This window comes from Amblyomma maculatum, chromosome 10 (genome assembly GCF_055883805.1).
Source record: "Amblyomma maculatum isolate TAMU_Amacu chromosome 10, ASM5588380v1, whole genome shotgun sequence".
NCBI classification, from domain to species: Eukaryota; Metazoa; Arthropoda; class Arachnida; order Ixodida; family Ixodidae; genus Amblyomma; species Amblyomma maculatum.
The window spans coordinates 82954485-82974770 of record NC_139353.1 but is presented as its reverse complement, the minus strand read 5'-3'; the positions used below and the strand labels follow the sequence as shown (position 1 = coordinate 82974770).

The following is a 20286-nucleotide window of genomic DNA, read 5'->3' as shown; positions in this document are numbered from 1 at the left end:
CCTTCCAGGTATTTTACAAATTTTTGGCCTGTCTTTGTTTGCAGTCGTGCAGTTCGTCGTTTCCCGAATTACCCACGTGGAGACACGCCAAAAAATGTGTAAAGTGCTAGGAAGGGGAGGTGTATTCCTTGCCGCTATCATGTGGGAAGTAATACATCGGCTGAGATGTCTTAACGAAAGGTTAAAAGAGCATGATTAAAACGTCACGGATGTCCCTATTACCGATCATGTAGCCAAGCTATGCAACAGCTGCAAGGAAGGTGACGAAGATGAAGATAGGAGCGCCTGCCAAATTTTTAACAATGAGTGTTTAATCATAGGAAGTCATCGTAATCAGTTGACAAAGGAGGTGGTGGAAGTCCAAATTATAGCGAGGTTCGCGGAAGAGTGTATAAGTGCACCATCTGTGGCATTATAAAAAAAAAATAGCTTATCTCGAATGCGAATGTTGAAGCGTCCCTGTAGAAGTGTGAATATTATGTGTACTCCTGTTCTGTATGTCTTGATTTTCATCTCTGCCTTCCAGTGGGGTATATATACCGGCTGGACCAGCAAAAAATTTTTTTAAGTTGTCAGCCAGCGCTGTCTTTTCGTTATGTGTTTTATCGTTTATTGCGCTGTAGCTATGGAACATCGTCACCAACTCGCCCAAACTGACCTTGACGATGGTTATGGTACTGCATACATAGGGATCACAAAGCCGCCCCTCTCACCAGTACCGGATCAACCGGAAATGATAAAGATCAATAATATAAATAACGACATCAGCGGGCGATTTTGAAGGAAGATGCTTGTGCAGAGGAAATTAAGAAGAATAAATGGACATGGGCAGGACATATAGTGCGAAGAGAGGATAACCGATGGTCGCTTAGGGTAACAAACTGGATTCCAAGGGAAGGAAAGCGTAGCAGGGGGCGGCAGAAAGTTAGGTGGGCGGATGAGGTTAAGAAGTTTGCAGGGGTCAAGTGGATGCAGCTAGCACAGAACCGGGTTAAGCGGAGAAATATGGGAGAGGCCTTCACCCTGCAGTGGGTATAGTCAGCCTGATGATGATGATGATGCTTGTGCAGACATCGTTTTAGGGCGCGGATCTAAGAACGAACGCTAAATCGCTATCTACTTCGAAAGAAAAAATGGCAGGCCGTAGTTATCGTTAGGTTGGCAGAAATATTTACTAATACAATTTCGTACGTCATAAGTGGCCCTTTTACGGCCGCACTGCGTACGGGAATTATCTCTAAGGCTACAAAAAGCCAGAGCCGTACACGTTTCCTCAGGCGAAGCCTGTCCGAGAACATTCTTTTACCACGAAACGTGCTAGATGTCACAATTGCGCAATTTCCAGAAATGAACAGCTAAGAAAAAAGAGTGTAACCCCCCCCCCCCTTCCCCACTCGCGCGAGGATGGACCTCCACCCTGGCTGTTCTCTATTACTCTGGAGATCTCAAACCACGCGCCAGCTCGCCAAGGCTTTAAGGACAGAGGTGGCAGATAGGTGTCGTTACAGAATATTTTTGTTCTTCCTTTCTTGGTGGTAGACGGGCCGAAAATGCCCTGCACTGGCCAAAGCGGTCTTACACGTATGCAGATGTAACAGCGTTATACTTTGGCTATGTCTATTGCTATAGGCATTTAAATGTTGGCACTAGTGTCAGACCAGTACTACACACACCACCGTTAAAGCAGTTTGCATGTTTCTACTATAGTTATAAAATGAGAAAAAGGTGTGAACTGCCAAGACTGAACATTGTAGCAAAATGTGCTAGGTTCACGCAAGACACAACGTGTTGGGACAAAGAGATCCCATTTCGGTATCACGCTCAGGGTAACGTTTATGCTCTGAAATTAGAAGGACGTCAATAGTCTTGCAGGTGACGTTAGGCGAAAAAGAAAAGCGAGCGACGCTCTGAAATCATACTTGGGCATGGGGCATGCCAGGTTTCAGCGCCGGAGAGTGGACGGGGCTCACGCTCACGCTTCGCGCTCCGCTGTGGGCTGCTTCAACTCGACCAGATTTCGCGGCCTTCGGGCTGCCTGTATCAGCAGTCGTAGCACGTCCTGTACCGTTAATATGATACTTTAAGAAGCCGTGTGGGACACAAACTTCGCTTTCTCTGATAAAATGCTGTTATTGGCTGGCGCGAAAGGACATCACGTGCGCTGCGATAATATTATCAGTGCCGAGCGAAAAGTAATTTGAAGACAGGTAGTGACGCCACCTGACTGGAAGTAAGAACTATATACATTTCGAGATATTGTCACCGGATCCGCGTCACCACATCGATACACCTTCAAGGAAGCTTCCATATCCCCCAGTTAGAAGACCCGAAGACATGTGTGGTTGTTTGAAGAAAGGTGTGTAAGGATATCCAAAGAGAACAGTAATAGACTTATGAAAAGCTTAGCCTATATTATTAGAAGCCTGTAATGCTCACGCACTGTGAACGCATACTGTGTTTAGTCCCTGTGGATCTTTGCACAAGCGGTATTAAAGCATTTAGAATCAAAGCAGATAGATAGCTATTTAAGCTATGTAGTTACAAATGCCTTTTCCACTTCAACAACTAAAACATGCATAATGAACGCTCTTCATTCGTGTGATGCTCCGCACGGCAGATTAGGTACCGTGATGTCCGTATGGGTCTACCTGGAGGTTGCGCAGAAACTCTTTCGTGCTTCTTGGGCTTAAACATACTACGAGATTAACTACGCCTTTTACTCCTCTCGCCCCTCGCCTCCAGAAAAAAAGAAAGCAGAAAGGGAAGCACAAGTTTTGATTGTCAAGCCTTGATTCTTATAAGTAGTCGTAACGAACCTCGTGAAATGCGAATAGGCTGGATTAATTACCAATTGTAATACAAACAGTGTAGTTAGGAATCTTATCAGGGACGGCTCGAATATTTCTCATTATTTTCTACGTACGTAAAAAATACTCGTACAAAATGACCAAAACGCATATAATGTGAAACCATGAACCTCTATAATTGAGTCAAAGCTGCAGTTTCAAAAGGAGCAGCAGAGACATCTTCGTACTTCGGAGGCATAAAATACAAAGTTGCTATATGACCGTTAAGTCATGCGCCCGGAGAAAAGTTATCTGTTGCTAATAATAAGTCCACGATCTACCGCCACATCTCAGCTGATAAAAGAGACGAGATTGTGTGTTATGAGCGCCAATGATGGTCATAAAGGCAGGGCTTGCTAAACCTTGTTAAGCACTCTCTGGGCACCCAATCATGGACGCCATATATGTTATAATCATGAACGACACTGAACGAAAAGACCCCATGTGGACGCTGGACCTTCCATTTTGCCACACATCAATAGGCACAACACGCTTTGCACCATCTGTTTGGGTCTTATCTTACGACCAGCCATCGAAAAAACTGCAGCGGGCGCTATTTGAATCTCGCGGTAATTCGAAAACTGAAAACTTTCATCGCGTTTGATTCGTTGCTATTAAATCAATGTTTCTCTCTGTGCATTGAACAGCACAATACTCAATTGGCTATTAAGAAATTTATTGCATTCCCACAATTCTAACTGCGAGTAATCCGTGGACCTCGAAGGTTTCACAGTCGAAACGTTTGTTTATCATACCCTTGCTTACAAGTCTGCAGAAGCCACTAAGTCTGACATAGTAGGTAGAATAGCATAGTACTCCAGAAACAAAAAAAAAACGATCAGTTCCTCCCCCGAGCCTAATCCTTGAACGCGTGTCAATAATTGAGGCATAGTCAGCAGTCAGAAGTAAACGTCTATGCGCAACGCAAACCCATTGTAAAAGACGTGGTTGCGTGAGAGTTTGTGGATACCAAGCCGCAATCTCTTCTTGCTCGCCTCCCAAAAACCGACGGTTTTTCTTGAGCAAAAAAAGCCGAAATCCAAACAAAAGCATAAGTTTGCTACGAATCTGCGAGACTACGTTAGAAGTTTTGTGCAGACCAAAAATGTAGAGCTCCTTCGGCAAAATTTTATCACAGCGATTCTTCTTGAGTGTAAATTGATAGGCAATGCGAGGCTTGCCTCACCTTTACGAGACGGCGACACACTTTGCAGCGGACTCTTGGTCCCAGCTGCTTTCATCGGGCTAGCCATGCCGTCCGAGGGGCCCCGCAAAGAGGCGTCGGGCTCTGTAACAAGAGTGCTTGCAACTGTAGGTAAGGATCACTTGATTATTTTTTCACGAGGCACTAATCACACGAATTTCGGTGAATGAGGTTTCAAGGAAATAGCTTTATATCGGATTGTCTCCTGGGGTGGCGATAAGTGTCGTTATAGCATATCTATAACAAAAAACCTTCCGTTCGCCCTTCTGGCCAGTAACCCAGACAAAGAATCGGTTTAAAGGCGAAAGTGCTACTTGGAAAAAGAGTGCCATGACCGAGGGTTTTCGGTTTCCATGATGTATGGCCAAAGGTTCCTCGCTACAAACATCAATGATGGTTAGCCGCAGTCCACGGGAAAACTTGAAATCTAGAACAGAACTGAGCTACTAGCTGCGGTGGTTTGGTATTGGGTACAAATTTTTGCTCGTGGACTTGGAAAGCACAGAACGGAATAAGTATTTCTTGCTAAATATGAACTGGCCTGCCTTGAGAATGCGTCTCCAGCATATACTCGACCGCCGTCGTAGCAGATACTTCGTGTTGAGAGCGGTTCCGAAAACGGGGTGGAGCAGTGTTACAAATGTTACAGCACGTTTATTAGCCCAAACTACGTGCTGACAGCATGGTGGTTGTCCGGCCAGCTCTTAGCATAATACCAAAAAACCGGGAACCGCGTCCTGTACAAGTTCTGCACGCCACCTGGATGTCTGCCCAGTTACCTCACTGCCGCTGGTTACTGACATAACACCTCGGCGCGCTAGTTACCACCACAACACGTATTCTGCCCCAAGTTGGAACTTCGGTGAATACCGTTGCATGAGGCGGTGAACTGTGGATGACTGTCGACGCAGCGTGGGCTCACTAGCAGATGAGGTGATAGCAGGAATCATGACGTTTGGTTCTACTGCGGCCGGCGTAGCACAGAAGTCTGCGTTGTGTGTAGGCTGTGTTCAATACACGGCGCTTACAAGACACTTATGAGTTTGGAAACTCGCAACGTCGAGAGCCCACGTATAAAAGTGCCCGCTAATGGCACTGCAAAACGTACAACGCATAAATGCGCGCCGACCTCATGCTTTGACATCATCAAAGGATGCGGAGACCGTATGATGGGGTCGCCGGGCTTGGGTTTCTCCAGTATACCGAAGCCGGTGACCTCGAAGCGGATAAACCATGCACAACGCTCAAAAAGACTAGGAAACTTTACGATGAATGCATCTCAGGGTACAGCTCGTTATTACTGCAGAAGATTAAAAGTGGTATGCGGACGACATAATTTGATTCCTCCTGGGCGACCCACTTCATAATATAACCATAACAAGGTTTCCCACCTATAGGTTCTGTTGAAATGAAATGCAAAAAAAAAAACGGAAATTGGTGAAGGAGGACTTTGAACAAAGCTATTACTGCGTTACCATTTATCGACAGTTAAAAGCTAAGCCAACATTGCACAACGCTTAGTGAACTTCAGAGCGTCATGTCAGCAAACTCGAATTTTCTCTAATTACGGAAAGGATAAAAGCAAGTTCCCCAAAAAATAAAAAATAAGCGCAGCTCATCTTTACGCTAAAAAGCCCCCGAACGTCCGCACGGTCTTGAACACTAAAATAGGCGCCTTACAATGTGAGCCTGAGAAATGCACACGGGTCGAAATTCTGAGTAGGGATTCAAAGGCCAAGAACCGATATACTCACCTGAGTGGGGTCTGCAGTCGGTAATGGTCGAAAGCAGGCTCCTTTCGAGAGTGGCGCCGGCTAGAAGTCTCTCGTGACCAGGTTCCTTGTCTGTGAAGCAGGAGGCGAAAAACGCAGTGTACCAGCTCACTGGATCCCTCTTCTTCTTCTGATTTCACTTGCTGTTCTCGCGCCCTCTTGGCCCGCCATGTTCCTGCTCAGTAGTCGTCGAACATTCCGCTTCCTAACAACAGCTAAAACTGTCATGGCCGAAACCTTTTTTTTTATACGAGAGCTACACTACGCCAGCCGCTTCGCCTCTTCGCCGTGATCGCAATTTCGTCGTGGTCACACTGACCTTGAGCCGTTGTCTTGCAACCGCTAGAAGAAAAAGCGGTCGCGGGCGGCGGTAGCTGGCAGCTAACATGGCCTTGCACTAACTGAACGTAGAGCTTCCTGCCATTACTTTTGGCAGGAGCAGCCAACTCGGGCCTCTCCTTTCATATGAGAAGGGGATATCACAATTAGCCAAAACCTTTGCATTCACGTTATCCCTAGGCCAAATCAGGCACGTTCATACGGCTCGGTTAAAGCGGCGCTTTATATGTTAGCTGATAGCTTACGTTATCGCGTCATCACGAACATGGAAGTGAAAACAGTGAGAAAAAGGTGGCTTAGTGGAAGGCATCGGACCACCGCGTAACAACCGCTTTCGCCTCATCGCACTTTAGTGGTCAAAAGTGCCCCATATGGCATAAATAAAGCTGTAACCATAGAGTAAACTACTATGTGCAAAAGCCATGTCTTTACTTTCCAGCTAAATCTAAGTGCAGCCATGCAGATAGCTCTCCAGTAACTCCAGGTTTAACCATAAGCTAAACCACAGCTAATTTCTTTCTGATACAAAAAGTCGCTAGAAGTGACATTCAGAAAGTAATATGGCCCGGACGTGTTTCAAATATCTTTCATTGTGCACGACCTGAAAGCAGGTGAATTGTGATAGAAAACTTTATTGCAGATCACTTGGTCCTGTGATAAGAAACGCTTGCAGTGCTATTGGCCGCGTGAAAATCTCACTGAATCTGATGACGCAAAGCACTCCGGTAGAAATGCGGAGAATATGAGGAAGCTGCATTATTATTAGCGGCAGCCTCAAAACCACTGCACGTGGCAGTCGCGCCCGCATCGTTCCCGCAAACGTTCTAATTTTCAGCTGTGTCTTTGGTCCTCTCATTCCCTGTATGCACTCGTTTCCTGACTGATAAAAATCGACATCAACGCACCCGTGCTTCGTCCTTCGCCCAAAGACCTTGCAGAACGGAATCATTTGTCATACGTGTCTACATTCAATCTCGACTCCAAATCATCACACATAATCACGGGCTACTAACAAGCCTGCTGGGACTACCTAGCTGGAAAGCCTTCTGAAATGGTGGTTACGTTATAAAGCATACTCTATCAATCGTGGAAAATGACATGTAGACTTGGACGCAGAAGGCAGAAGGGAAATCGGTGCCAGTGTTTCGACAAGTGGACTTGTCTCCGTCTGGGCAACGCGATCATCACTGTTAATACGCCTTTGCATCCGAAGAACAAAAGCCAGGTGGGAGGATGGAGCAGAGCTGGCAAGAAAGAAGTAGGGCAAGAAATAAAAGAATGTTTATTCGGTATGAATTTCTTATCCTGGAACCGGTGATCCCATGGCCTGAAAAAGAAAATAAAAAGCAACAGCCAAAGAAAAAATACAATGCGGGGTGGATGATGATTCAGCACCAAAAGCAGGTTGGCTGGCACACATTTCTCGAAAGGAAACAGGCCCTCCAGAGCATCCCTATGAAGAGGACAGCTGCAGTGGACCAGTAAGCATGTTTTCCGCAAAGAGGGTAAGAGAAAAAAGAAACAGAATAATAATAGACCAAGTGAATCACACCTGCAAAGCCCATTATCTGAAGAAAGGGTTTCAAGGGGTAACCAAAGTAAACAATGATACGGAAGAAACATGTTTGGAAAACCAGGTGCAGCTTATTATATTGCAGACGAGAGTGTACACGTGCTGTGAACAAAATATACAATTAACTCCATATGGTATTGCTTTCCCGACTGGTTATGGCGCAGAGGGATAATATTTAAAGGATTTTAATGTTTCTTTCGAGATATTTATTCCTGTTGGTTCCATGTTTCAAAATTTTGAATTAGCTAGTCCCCTATATTTTCTATCGGTTGATGATATAAAGCCTGACTGTAAAATAAATATTTTAATTTCTCTGAACATCTGTAAGGCATCTGTAAGCCATTTCAAAGGCGACATAAATTTTGGCGGAAAAGGTGCCTAGTTTTGATAATGTTTAAGAGTTGTAGTGCACGGTTTAGAGTAGGTATTCAATTCTCGGGGCTCTTCAAGACATCTAATAAAGGACAGACGTTTCGGCTGAAAACCACCTAATTTTTTCAGCAGCACACTCCCTGTTGACCATATGGCTTCTCCGCTTTACGGCAGTGATATTGCTTCCATCTTCGTGCACTCGGCCTGCGCTTCGCTATGCGATGTTATACTGCTTACCCGTCTTTTCACGCAACTGCGCTGACAGCAGCCATATGGACACGCCTCTGCCTATACCGAGATCGCAGCGGTGATTAATTTCCTAACCGTGGGGCTTCTTCGGCGCATGGCGAATATTGTGCGTTCCCAGCAGTGAACCTTTGGAAGGTCAGCAGAACTGTGGGACTTTAAGTTCTTTACACCCAATGACTGTCGAACGGCTCCTTTCTTCGCATGCAAGGGTACTGCTTCATACGCATCTTTTATCAACTTAGTGAACAATGTATATTTGCCGTTGCTAGGATAAAAGGTTTGTTTGACTTCTTAAGCTGAGAAGTTGCGCTGCTAATAATATGGCGAAAGCCTTGAAACACCCATACTCGTGGTGACCGTCCGTCCGTTACATCCAAAGGCTGAAAGCTTCGCACTGCGCCGTCGCCGTAGTGTGAGGCAGTAGCTAGCAGCTGACATGGCAGAGCACTAACTTGGCGTAGGGCTTCCTGATATTACGTTTGGCAGAAGCTGCCAATTCAGGCCTCTCCGTTCATATGGGAGGGTGATATCACGATCAGCCTGCCAAAGGCTTTGCTTTTATGTTATCCCTAGGCCACGCAGGTAAGTTCATACAGCTCGGTTAAAGCCTGGCTTTATACGCTGGCTGGTAGCTTACGCTATCGCGTCATACCTATCCAGGCGTCCTTGCGGACGCCGAGTTCGGTCTGCATCTAGTTCATAGCCGACAGTAAATTAAAAGACACAGCGTAATCGCTAAAACATATATGGTATGCTGTAATTTTGAAAATTATCTGTCCCCACATTTGTGAAAGTGTGCACCTATATTAATGGTTACCAGGATTAGAGTGTATGGCGGCTCTGCACCCGATACCTGGAATTCAGTCATCGTGATCCCAATTCCAAACCAAGGGAAGCCACCGAACGATTACCAGGATTAGCGTGTATGGCAGCTCTGCACCCGATACCTGGAATTCAGTCATTGTGATCCCAATTCCAAACCAAGGGAAGCCACCGAACGATTACCAGGATTAGAGTGTATGGCGGCTCTGCACCCGATACCTGGAATTCAGTCATTGTGATCCCAATTCCAAAACAAGGGAAGCCACCGACGGAACTAGACAACTTTCCGCCTATTTCTCCGAAGTCAACAATGTGCGAACTGACAGAAAAAATGTTTTCCAGGAGATTCGCCTGGTGGCTGGAGCACCACGGTTTCTATCAACCCGCACAAATTGGCTTCCGTCCATTCATAGGCGCCGAAGATGGGCTGGCTGTTTTAGCCGCGCAAGTTCTGTCGTCAACCCACAGTCGCAAAGTACGTGCCATTCTCGCGATGGATATCAAAAAGACGTATAATAACATTTGCCATGCCGCCATTTTGAATTGTACTGACACGCTGCATTTCGAAACTTAGGGTACCCAGTTTCGTAGAATCCTTCCTTGAAAACAGACGATTTGAAATATGGCCCAATGGCGATTCCATTGGATAATTTGTTCCTGTTGGCGGTTTACCCAAGGGCTCGGTACTGTCGCTAACGCTGTTTAACATTGCCTCCATTATCCTGGCGTGGCGCTTACATAATATACCTGAACTCAAATTTTCGCTCTATTATGATATTACCGTGTGGAGTACACACCATGACCTGTTGACTCAAGCGACGGCCATACAGTCAGCCTTGGATATCACGGCTAATTATATTACATCTGTCAGCTTAGAGCTTTCCACGAGCAAAACTATGTTCACGTCGGTTGCCAACCGCTGGAGTCGCCATTACAATGATGCGACGCCGATCTGTCTCCAACTATCTGGAATCCTTCTTCACGAATGTCCGACATTGAAAATTCTGGGATTGTCGATCCATGGGTTTGGAACGTGGACCGCCTGGCTTTCTCAGGCTAAAAAGTAGGTGATGCAGACCTTGTGCCTAATAAGACGTATTCCGCCTAAATCCGGTGGCGCTCGCTCCCACGTCGCACATTTGGTGACAGCAGTTTTGCAACCACGTTTCATTTACCAAGCACAGTATCAGCACTTGACAAGAACGCAATAAGATCGCATGGAAATGGTACATAGAGAGGCTATAAAACTATCACTTGTCTTCCCCACATCACATCGGTCGTGGCACAAGAGAACGCTCAGCTCAGTACATTAGATTAACTGGCACAACAACGCCGTGATGCTCGTAGAAAACTCTTTTGCACTCACAGCGAGCACTCCGTGCCTATGCTACATCGCACACCATATTGTCGCCGCAATCTCAGGTTCTTCCTCCATAGAATTTTGTTCAGCTGAGCGAAAACAAACCTACTGATCTTCATCGACCAACCACATTTTATGCAGCATCATCTCTTCGTGAAAGGATCGCAGAACAAGATACCAAGCTGCCTCAAGGCTGAATAATTATATATGTCGATAGCAGAAATGACGGATGTGAAACGACAACAGCACTTAAATGTCCTTGCAAGCCGGAGCTTAATAGGAAATTGAGATATCAATTTGTAGAACCTCCTTCTGTCTGTGCTGAGCTGGTTGCCGTCCAAGACGTGCTTCGCTCTCTTTCCGACATAATCTTATTGCCTGCAGCAACAACTGTAGTCCGCACCGATGCCCTTCAGGCAACACGTGTGCTCCGACGCGTCAGTCGCAGCCCAGCAATCTGCCAGAATATACATTGTCTGGCGGCTCGCATCCCGCAAACCGTTCGAATTGAGTGGGTCCCACGTGACCTACTCTGTTCGTAAAGCTTTGCAGATTCTCCAACCCGCCAAGCGACTCTAACCTCATCAAAGACACGCTACCTCAGTAAGGATGATGCCACCTAGCTTCTTACAAGAAAGGAGCACCTTCGACGGAGCACACATGCTCTACTCCCACCGTGTACGGTAACTCTCGTCAGCGGTCAGGAGGTTGCGCTTTGGAGGATCCGGATCGGGGTTGCCCTCACACCTGCTGTAACTTGAACATGGCCTCAATATCGATATGTATATCAACGTCCACTATGTCCTGTCTGCAACTCCCAAAATAATGAGGCAGATATTCACCACTTGTGGGTTTGCCCGGCACTGAAGCCGATCAGAATTGAGCACCTGACGGCAGTGGGCTTTTCGCAGAACAACCCATATTCCTACATGGCCTGGACGCAAGGAACTTATCATCGCGTTCTCTTGAGCTTTATTAAATCAGCCAACTTTTTCTTTCATTGAATACCCCTTATAATGTTCGTTTTAAATATTCATTTGTGTCCTGTAGCAATAAACAATGTTATTAAAAACTAAAGGACCACCACTACATCACTGGATGTCAACGGTCAGGAAACCAAGCCTCCAGAGTCACCATTTACGCTCACCGAGAAGCTGACCGCACTTCCACCGAATTGGACGACATTCAGTTTGACTGCGGGGAAGCATGTGTCGTCAGATTGACGATAGGACTCTTCATACTCTGTGTCTACCTAGCTCCCTATCTCACCCAACAAACAGCCATGAACGTCATGTACCGTGTGCGACCAGGAAGTATCCGACACCGCCCGTTGATCTTCTTGAGTGACTTTAACCAAGACCTAAGGTGAACGAACGATTTTATATGTAGTCTGCGAAGCGCTCTATATTTGCAATTGGTCACTATTTCCAACAAATGTGTCACACAACAAGGCAGCTGCATGGTTTGGTGTTCCAGACGTACCTCCTTACGAGAGATCTGGAGCACGTTTTCGTATACTTCAGTTATCACAAAACAGCCATCGTGAGACATTTGATATGTGCAAACAAAGTGTTTGCTTGTCATCTTTGTCATCAACGACACCTTTTCCGACAACAACCTTGAAGCTCTCACTAACTGCTATATGCCAGACACGGAAGAACTACAAAAAGTACAACAGATGACTCCTAGTACCTCAGCGCAATAAACATTCACAAAGTAGTAGTGTTCGGGTATCAGTCGTAAATGACAGTCGACGTGGCGCGCCAAAGGCTTTCGCCTAGTGCAACCAAGGCTGTCAAAGTGTCCCCGTAACGAGCAGCAATCCGTTGAAAAATTCTGAACTGCGCAATGTGCTATGGGTAGTGGAAGAGGCTACTGCGCAAGTCGGCTAATGTGGTACGAAGCTCGCGGCCCTGGAAGATCTTTGCAGGGATTGGGCCGCACTCAAGTGGTGTGATACTGTAAGCAAGAAGTCCCAGTAGGAAATATTGTTCAGTGTTTGTTTCAGGACGGGCCTAACAATTTGACACCCTTTTCTGCGAGACCATTTGACCGAGGGAATCGTGGTCTCGAGGTGGTGTGTTTGAAGTCATATCGCTTTTCAAAGGCAACGACGTCATTACTTGCAAATTGCGAATCGTTGTCTGTGCATACATTCATTGGTATGTGTACCGCGCAAAAATGGAGCTTGTTGACTCAAAGACGCTCCTCTTTGACAAATCTTTGAGGAGTTTTACTTAGGGAACGTTTGACAACGCATCGTAGAAAGGTAAGTAAGATTTCCCATCTTGCTGGAAGATGTTCATTCCCCCTCGGTACCAGGGCTTATCAGGGATAGGTCGCATTTACAATGGCTCTCTTGGTTGGCCTATACGTATTGCACAGCTACACGTCTTGACAAGCGCCTCAATGTCAGTGCACATTCCAGGCCAGAAAACTAGACGTCGTGCCCTGAGTTTGTTCTTATTATTGCCCCTATAGCCGTGATGGACTTTTTTCTTCTGACATTTCCCGGTGAAAGCTAGCTGGTATTATAACCTTGCAGCCTTTTAGCAGATCTCCTCTCACTTTGTACAGTTCGCCCTCGATAGAAATACCACCACGTAGGAATTTTAGCACGGAAGTTAGATAAGGATCGTTCCTTGTCCTTGAAGCCAGTCGCTTCAAAGTGTGGTTAATGACAAGTGACCAAACCACACTTACAGCATGAACTTCCCCGTCATCGCTTTGTATGCTCGCATCGTCCACGGCAGCGGCCCTTGATAGCATGTTGGCGAGCAGAAAGGTTTTTTTTTCCTGTAATGAAGCATATTGTGCTGTCATAACGCATCGGTCTATTACTTGCGTCACAGGAGCAAGCCAAAACTCTTTCCCCTAAGCGGTCATTTAACGAGTTGAAAGACTTTTATTCAAAAAGAGTTGCATAGCAGACACACGGCGCTGGCGGTCTCTTTTTAGCGTTTCTTGAACGCCAGCTGTACACTTCTCAAGATTAATGTGAGCTGCTTGCAGCGCTGACTGCAGGCGTTCGTTGTGCTCCTGCCGGGAGGTGCCCAGACTTGTATGTCGTCCATGTATACTTTTAAGCCGGGAAGCGATTCGAAATTATATTCATTGTTTTCTGAAACAGTCCAGATGCCGACGAAATACCAAAACGCATTCGTAAAAAAACGATATTGACCGAACAGGGTTGCAAAAGTACAAATCCTTCAAGTTTTATTGTTAAATGGAATCTGGTGGAACCCGGTTTTGCGTCAAGTCTGGAGAACACTGCTGCGCCCGCTAGCTCGGATTCTATACCTTCTCCCATTGGCACTTCGTAGTGTTCTCGCTTAATGCATTGGTTTATCTTTCTAGGGTTCATACACACTCTGATAACGCATTTTTTGTTTTGCGAACGATAACAAGAGAACTCACCCAGTCTGTGGCTTCTGTGACGTTGGAGATAATCCCAGCCTTTTTCATGCGTTCCAGTTATAGCCGAAGTGGTTCTCGTAGAGCCACAGGTGGCCTGTGGTGTGGTTGTATAGTGAAGGAACTGATCCAGCACCAGCTCTGTTATTCTAGGGGACAACTAGAAGGAAACGACCAATGGTGCATGTCTTTGTTTCGGCCGCAGGGTGCTGCGTACCGATATTTCAGCCCGTACAATTCCAAATCTTGAAGAAACCCCCTTTTCCATTTAAATAATTTAAGAAACGTCGCAATTTATATATTGCCCCTGGGAGACCTATAAGGTAATGAATAGAAGCGAACTAATTTTATTTTGGTAATAGCGCTCAGTAGTTGACCGAAAAAAATTCCGCTGCCTTCTGGGGTATTCATCTTATCCGTATAAATTTCCTTTAGCTATGCTCGTACCTTTCTTTGCAGCGCCCGTTGCATTGCTTACGGTTGCATACGACGTACAGTGTTACCACGTTTCACAATCGCTTGCATGTTATCTCAGCAGTTTCTGCACTGCACTCGTCCGCTGTTTCTTCATTCAAGTGAGACATAAAAAACTACAGATCTCTACACAAGTCTGCGTTCCCTGTCTTTTATCTTCCCTCCAAGCTCTTGCAACCTACAAGTCTCGGCGCTATGCAAATATAAATTCACCATTTTTCTGATCCACATAGCTCCAGCGGCAAAGCAGTGTACCGATGAGGTGCAAGCCTTGTTTGCTTTACTTTGCAAAGTATAGTGGAATGCTACAAAATGTGAAGTGAGAACATATGCCAAACATGCAGCTTTTCGTCCTGTCTAAGAATATTCCACTCTCAAATATCGCATATTTGGCTGCAACCTGCACTTAAAAGATTTATTCCTTTTTCCTTCTGACATAATTATTGCTTTTATTCATTGTGCGCAATTCGTTGCCTGGGCACTGCAATGCAATGGCGTCAAAATTTCTTACGTTGCTCAAGTGTTGTTCGGAATTTTCAGTCTCCATTAGGTATAAATCTACTTATTGCAATATATATCGTAAAGTATGTACCGAAGGCAAGAAGAGATTGGCGCTTTCTTGTTTTATGACCTTTCTCATTTCGATGTTATCTCATATTGCAGGCGTAAAATTGCCAGTGTATATAAGAAAGTAGAGGACGAAACTGCCCTGTCTTGCAGTAAGTATTGGTGCTTGGTAAGTAGCCTTAGGACACCTATGTTTTAAAATAATCCAATTATACTCACGAACTCATGAATTTAGAAGCTAAGGTAGGCCATGTAATTAGATATTATAAATTGTTAAAAGTTAAAATTTCGGCAAAAGCACTTGAGACATCTGGCGAATAAATGATGCGAGTGTGTCCCATTTTTATGGCATTTCGTGTTTCCGTTGAACCTACGCAGTAATGTAAGTCTGCGTTTTCGTTATTCAGAGCTACTTGGATTAAAACGATGGAGCCTAATATAGCTGCTTTGAATAGACGCACACCTTTGCACATAGCCATATTTGTAGCTGAAAATAGAGCAAATTGATAGCGAGAGGTTCTTTTTGGCAGGTAAAGTTTAGAAAGTCGCTGTTTCGAGGAATGCCGGATTTCTCTCCACGAGGGGCTTCCAATTATTTCCACTAAATGACTTTACTACTTGTGACAGATGGCCTTGGCAGGTAATCCAAGACTGCACTCTGCTCGACCCGTGCTTTCCCTAATTATGGCAACTCTCCAACCTTCGCATGAACTCCATTTTTTATGGTGATAGTTCAAATTTGGCAGTTACTCTGTGTCACCCGTCATGTTGGTGCCATTGACAGCGGGACCTGATGGGGCTGAATTTCACGCTAATGGGGAATATGATACTTTCGCGTTAAATCGAACATCAGAAATAGCGTTACTATGCAGCGCTCTTTTGACGTCTTTTCAGAATAAGCGGTCGAATATTGGTTTCATTTCCTTTCACGTCACCTTTATCTTCATTTGTAACCTTTGGCTGGCCCAGCTGAGTGACGATTTAAAAATAATGCTGCGCCTGGCATAAAAAATAATATCATTTTTTTTACTGCAAAAGAATGAATATTTTGCAAAAACTAGTGCAGCACTAACTAGTAATCTGTCCACCAAATAAGATGTTTCTTAGAACTTACATATCAGACCAATAGTTAATAATGGTTCTAGAGGAAGGCAAATGCTGTACAAAATCATAGTGCAGGTAGTAAGTCTTCCCCTTGAGGATAAATATCCTAGCCTTTCAAAACCAGTTCGCGTTTAGTGTTTGTGACGGTGCAGCCAATGTACCTAAATGGCAGGAATAAATAACCTTAGTGTCAAGTCAATCATTCATTTTTCAAGCACAGATTGCACACAAGCATTTTCTGCCCAGAACTTTATTTTCTCTGCAACCTCGATATTTTTACGTTGTAATCATAATTATAATCCTGGGACTGATGCAAAGAGAAAATAGTTGGCTCTGGTTCTTTTTCTTGATTCGCTGTTCGGCTCAGGATGTAGACTCCGGTTCCGCATCAGCCAATCGCGCTTGCATCTCCCGTCCTTGCCCGTATGTAGCCATACCGAATGCAGTCACGCCTGGAGCGGTGATCAGCATGGCTGCTGCAGAAGACAAAAAAAAAAGCAATCTCTTGATCGGTAAGCTCTATTCTGACATTCCTTAAATAATATATTATCATATGATGGCACTTCTTTCATAAAGACAAATTTTAATTCCTAATCTACAAGCATCAGAGCAGAAAATCTTTCACAAACATTCCCGAATAATAAGCAGATGTTGCTGAAAGAGGTTACATGAAAAATGTCGATTTTATACCTCTCTCAGTGCTTGAGATTCATTGCGCTGTCCTGTAAGATAACACTTTAGGAAAGCACGTTTCAAATAATGAGACCTAACTTAGCTACTGAGCGGACGTAAATTAACAACAATTACTGGCACGACTATCCGCACTAAGGCTCTTGTGAGGTGCCTCTGCAGTCTTAAACGGAACTCTATGAAACGAACAAAACAAAAGGTGCATGTGGTCCCAGAAACAGCAAATCTTCGCAGATGGGTTAGTAGGCAAAATATTCTGAAGCACCAAAAGAAAACTGCATTTTTTGGATTCCAGTTTTGAGCTCACTAGCTGTTTCGAGAGTGCATCGAGAAATAACAATAAAATTTCAGCAACATAGGTCCCGCACTAGCGAAAAATGAAGATAAATTAAATTTATATTAAACAATTGGAGAAAGAAAAATAAAAATCTGTTTGTGGTATTGAGATTTCACCACAGAACTGCAAACGCAAGCTAAAAAAAATATCGAAAAACTTGTTGTTGCAATGAATTTTAAAGAGGACTTATCGAATAAAATTGCTTAATTATGAGACTGCTGGGCTTCGACAACTTATGCGGGTCAGCAAAGTGCACCTCGTGACACAGAACTGTGTCTTTTTCTTGGAGGGGGGGAGTGGGGGGAGGACGACGGTTTTTATTTATGAATTAGATTCAAATTGCTATATACCTACTGAGTACAGGCAGAATTAGGTCGCGGCGCACGACTTGGAAATAATCAAATTGCATATTATACATATCACACACATATTATTCGTGCATCAGCCATCAAGTCAACTACACCAACCTAAGGTGTCTTTGCGCCGCGTAAAAAAACACTAAATAAAGAGTTTTGAAACGCGGTTTGCCCATATATTCCAGGCGCAACCTGCATTTGCCACGTTTTTGCGGCCTAAAAAAAAAACATTATGCAGTAGTGTATTTTTTCTAAGTATGAGCGAAATAAGCTCCTCTGTAAATCTCCCTGAAAAGCACTCCAGTGGTTCCACAATACCATTGTTTACTGAAGCTTATCGAAGGTCCACGAGTGCAAAATTGAGGAATTGGCAGAAAATGGCTAATTAAAAAGTTGGATCCTAAAAAAGACCACTTTTAATCATGAATACGAATAGCCTATTCGGTAGGCGAAGGCTGCTGTTTCGAAGCTATTGTCACAACATCCGTTTCATTCCTTCCTTTCGGTATCAATCTGAGTCGCCATTTGGTCACCTACTGTTTACGTAACGAGCTCTTGTTTCGAAGCGAGGTCGCGCGAGGGAAGCGAACGGGGCGACTGCCAGCGACTTGGGTAGCAGCACGTGCGTCCGTTTTTCACAACTGGTTCCCCGGCTCTGGACGAGCGACCACCGCGGGTTATGGGCGCGCGCATACTTGCTCGAAACCAAGCCCGAAAGGCATCTACCGCCTGGCTCTGCAGCGCCGACGCTTATGACCCGGGAGAGCATTGTTTGGTACGGCTCTCCAACACCGCTGGACAGGGCCGGTGGCGACGTGCTTTGAGCCATGAACGAGAGGCTTGTGTCGTCGAGATGTGCTCTGCGCATTCCTCATCCTCCCTTTTCTAGGGTTGCGCATGCTTTGACAATTTGGCTACCTGTGCTGCCTTCGAGCGCCTTTATGTCTGCCGCGAACGCGTGTGTATACTTTGCCTCATGTGCGCGTCGCTGCTGCCCCGTTCTCAGGTGCTGCGGGGAAGGTATAAATTGTAACGAGGTCTGGGCACCAGTGCAGTGTTTACAGTGCCGCTTTTCTGTATAATAAACATTCGTGCTCATAACCTGTGCCTTCATACCTTTGGAGCCAAAACGCAGGTGCTTAGTGAATGCTAGGTGAGAACTCGGCGTTGCTACGGCCAGAATTTAGATATTAACCCCACACAAGTCAGCTCCATAGTATCTTCTATAGGTTCCATATGTTGGCTACTTACAGCATTTATTCTTTGGTTATAAATCCCGTAGGTTATCGATCAACAAAGGCTGTCCGATATTTACCGAGATTTGTTTTCATGGGTATACATAGTCCGGAGCCCTTTTATATTTCGCCGCTTTGGTTCGTTTGCCTTTGCACTGCTAGCGTGGCGGCATGTACGAATGTTTGCAAATGATAGGTGGAAAGAATCAACCAATCATATAAACATACCCATAAGAAAGGCCACCAGCATGATGAATCCTCGAAGGCCCGTCATCACTATGATATCTGTAAAAAAAAAAAGAGGAAAAGGCAATTGGTGTACAATTTCGCCGTTTGTAACTCAATTTCCCTCCTTAAAATGTCCACACAGTTGACTGGGTGCTGTTTGCCACCAGTTTCTCGAAATTATTTTCAGACTTTATTTGTCTTACAAGCGTTACGTGCGGGCTAGTTGGTTGCTCGTTGAAATAAAGAGTGCGAACGTCGAGGACAAAGATGAGAAAGAAGCAAACACAGCGCCGACTGACAACACATCGTCTTTCCACTGAACAAAGCGCCTGCAAAGCGAAACATGTTAACTTTGTAATCCTATTTCACCAGACCGAACAGTTCTAAAAAGGCACGAGGCAGGTGAAATTATCGAGCGACTGGATAGCGGGGTTAGAAAAATTCCAGTTGATCATAATTTTAAACCGGACACGAAATGCTTTAAGACATGTTTTTTTAGAATTGAAAATATTTAATCTTATTACCACGCATATATATCAGCCAAATACAGTATTATTGCATCATGGATCCCGAAAACACTTTCCAAACATGTCTAGCAGTCGGCACAGTTCCGTGACATGTACTGGCTTTTGTTCTTTCTTTTTTCAGGTATTGGTAATTGTTCATAGTTTATAACTGTTCCTCAGTTCGCCAAAAAGCCCTAGTTAATTTCTGTGTTGCAGTTTTAGAGTGCCATTTCAGTTTACAGAACAAATATTTCCTGCACAAACCCTTCCAGAGCACAGGCTGTCACCTGTTTCAAGAAACATTTTCTAGGCTGAAGGAAGCGGACCACAGCGGTGAAAACAGTATAGGAAAGCAATATAGATGAACACAACTCACCTAGATGCCTGGAATCGGCGAATGTCGCTGAGTCAATACTAAGCGTTTGTTCGATTGGCTGAATCAACTGTTCCACTTTTATATTCAACGGGCGCGTACAGATATTGTAAAAACAAATGTAAATAAAGAGAATATCTCCATGAGAGACACTCAATGTCATGTTGAGCTCAGCTTACGCGATGGATCACATGGAAAGGGTAGCAGTGAGCAGCTGTGTGTCAGTCATCGTTGTCTACTGTAGCTTCAGGTTCAGCCAGGCAATCTATTTTTTCCAAACCGTTTAATTTAACAAAAAGACAGGCATGAAGTCGACAATTATTTCAAATCAGTTGACAGGGGGTCTGGGTTTGAAAAATATTTTTTTTTTGCCTTACCGGGCTTCGTGGCGGTATTACCTGAAATATATAGGAACAGTACTCCTTGACATCTTAAAATTGCCATTCATTCATTGCCGTTTTGTAT

The 20286-nt window shown here is 44.7% G+C and overlaps 1 long non-coding RNA gene across 1 annotated transcript; it reads right to left on the bottom strand.

The window, feature by feature from the left end:
- Positions 1–16330: 16330 nt before the first annotated feature.
- On the bottom strand, positions 16331–19911 carry LOC146176889 (uncharacterized). Its single transcript, XR_014701572.1, has 3 exons — positions 19825–19911; positions 18943–18999; positions 16331–16572 (listed from the first exon to the last, which is right to left on the bottom strand). It is a non-coding gene; the product is annotated as an uncharacterized LOC146176889 (long non-coding RNA).
- Between the last annotated feature and the right edge of the window lie 375 nt (positions 19912–20286).